Source organism: Myotis davidii, unplaced genomic scaffold, assembly GCF_000327345.1.
Source record: "Myotis davidii unplaced genomic scaffold, ASM32734v1 scaffold1182, whole genome shotgun sequence".
NCBI classification, from domain to species: Eukaryota; Metazoa; Chordata; class Mammalia; order Chiroptera; family Vespertilionidae; genus Myotis; species Myotis davidii.
The window spans coordinates 127,467-130,435 of NW_006293525.1; positions in this window are offsets into that span (position 1 = coordinate 127,467).

The window sequence follows — 2,969 nt, forward strand, 5'->3', positions numbered from 1 at the left end:
GAGCGTGCTGCCTTTGTTCAGGAGCTGCCAGTCCATGCGAACGTGACCTAACTGGTTTCTCTGGAGCCCACGGCTTGTGGCATCGCGGCCACGTCTCAGATGCAGAGACCGACTGGTGTGATGTGCAGCACGGGGACCAGCCCATGATGTTGTAATCACTAAGGATGGTGCCCGGTCGTACTGGGAATATTGGGGATCCCTTCGTCAGTTACATACATGTCTAACAACTCTGCTGTACACCTGAGACAAATAAAATGTTCAGTGTCAACTGTGATTGAAAACTGAAAACAGCAACACATGTCCACACCATAGAGAAAAGAATTAGAAGAGTAGAGACCAAAATGTTAGGATGCTCATCCCTGGGTATTGGGAATATAGGCATTTTCTGTTTTCTTTATAAAAAGGTAACGCTGAGGGATAGATACGAACACATTTCTTAATTAAACATTCGTTCTGTGGTGAGCGGGGTGGGTCTCCAGCCAGAGCACGTCCGACTCTTACAAAGAAATTATTCCTAGGACAACCTACTTGTCTATACACTAAAGGGACACAGGACATGAGTCGTGATCTGCAGACACAGGGACACTTCTCATCCTTTACCGGCCCCCGGACAAGGAGCGCCCATGTACACTGACCGGCGCCTCACCGTTTCCTTATGGGCTTTCCTTTTTCTTAATACGCCGTGGTGCTCTTCCCACGTCAGCACATACAGCGTTCCAAGTGTGTGTGTGTGAGTGCCCGTCTGTGCATGCACATGATGTGTGCATGTGTGTGCATGTGTGTGCATGCATGTGCAGTGTGGGGTATTCTACACTTTAAGATTATTTATTCTATTGATGGGTATTTATATGACAATAAATAATCTGTGAATTCTGGAAATAGTACCCTTAGGTCAAAGAGTAAATATAGATGCTTCATAAGCATTGCTGGCTTGTATTTCTTCCTATCTCAAGTGCCTTTTTCATCTTTCTCGTGAGTCAAGGGTCTTTATATCAATTTGCGGACACTTTTCCTATATTAAGAAAACTAATCCTTTGTTTATGATATTCCTAGAGAGTGTTTCTTCACCTTTATCTTTAATATATATATATGTGTGTGTGTGTGTGTGTATATATATATAATATATACATATATATATAAATATAATTTCAGAGAGAAAGAGAGAGGGAGAAATAGAAATAGTAATGATGAGAGAGAACCATTAATCAGCTGCCTCCTGCACACCCGCACCTGGGGATTGAGCCCACAACCCGGGCATGTGCCCTTGACCGGAATCGAACCCGGGACCCTTCAGTCCACAGGCAGATGCTCTATCCACTGAGCCACACCGGAGAGGGCTCACCTTCATCTTTTGACAGTTTACAAAGAAGCTTTTGCATGGCCGGCGCCCTACGCAGGAGGACTTACTCATCTTTGATTTTATGGCTTCTGGGTTTTACGCACTGGGGCTTTTCAGCTCCAGGTTAGGAAAGGGATTGCCCACTGATTCTCCTAGTGCTTAAGGGTTTACCGTTGCATGTAGGTTTTTAATCCATTTGGAATTTATCCTGGTGTCGATGTGAGGTACAACCCAACTTAATTGCTGTGCCGCTGTCACGGGTTTCTCACTGCTCTGGAAATACCGCCGTCAACCCTCCATGCCAGGCTGGGGACTCCCATCTAACTACAAAGAGATTCCTGCCCTGCCGGTGTGGCTCAGTGGATAGTGTCGGCCCTCAGACTGAAGGGTCCCGGGTTTGATACCAGTCAAGGGCAGGTACTTCCGTTGTAGCCTCCATCCCTGATTGGGATGTGTGCAGGAGGCAACCAATTGATGTGTCTCTCTCTGTGTCTCTCCCCATCCCTTCCATTCTCTTTAAAAAAATCAATGGAAAAATGTTCTTGGGTGAGGATTAACAAAAAAATAGTAAACTGCAGACACAAATACTACATGGTATCACTCATATGTGGAAATAAAAACAAAAAGGGAGTCAGAAACAGAGCAGGATGGTGGTTGCCAGGGGCTGGAGGTGGGCAAGTGGGAGAGGGTGGTAAAAGGTATAAACTTTCAGTTACAAGAGGAATAAGGTCACTAATGTAGAACGTGGTGACTACAGCTGAGAACACTGTTTGTAAAATTGAAATTTGCTGAGAGAGTAGAACTTGTGTTCAGACTAAAAAGAAACAAAGGTAATTATGAGAGGTGATGGATGTGCTAACTAACCCGATGGTGGGAGCCCTTTAAAATCGTGGATGTCCATCAAACCATCACATGGCACGCTTGTAATGACTACAGTTGTGTCAAGTGTGTCTCCATAAAGCTGAGAGACGAAGACATGAAGCATGAGCTGTGGAGCAGAAAAGGGTTTCTATTGCCCGGATGAAGTGTTAATGGGCCACCCACGTGGTCCTGAGGCCTGGCGCTGGGACAAGGCGCCTGGCAGAGCCCCAGACCGACCTGTGCGTCCTAGTGCCCACCCTAGTGCCCAGTGGCGTAGGTTTTTAAACGCCTCTTTTCCACGGGAAAGACTCTTACTCTCCAATGAGGTACGGGAGTGGACACCTGATTCTGGAAGAGCACGCCCAGGGCGGCTGCGGGGGCACCGGGCTGCCCGGCGGTGCCTGCTGAGCGAGCGTCTGCACAGGCTCCCCTCCGGCTCGGGAACATCCCAGCGTCCAGAGAGCCGGGCTCAGGGGCAGCAGGCCCGGCGGACAGCTCCGGTGCTGTGCACGCTCCGTCCGCCCCACACGGCTCACCCCCGTCCTGTCAATGATGAGACTCGCTGACCGGCTGCCTCCTGCCTTAGCAGATCACCAGGATGGAGCCTGCAACCCGGACATGTGCCCTGAGAATCAAACCGTGACCTCCTGGTTCATGGGTCGATGCTCAACCCCTGAGCCACACCAGCCAGCGCCCCTTAGCCCATCTTTACACCCACGATAACCCTGCCCGGAGCCCCCGAGCGGCGTGGCGGTGAGAGGACCGGGTT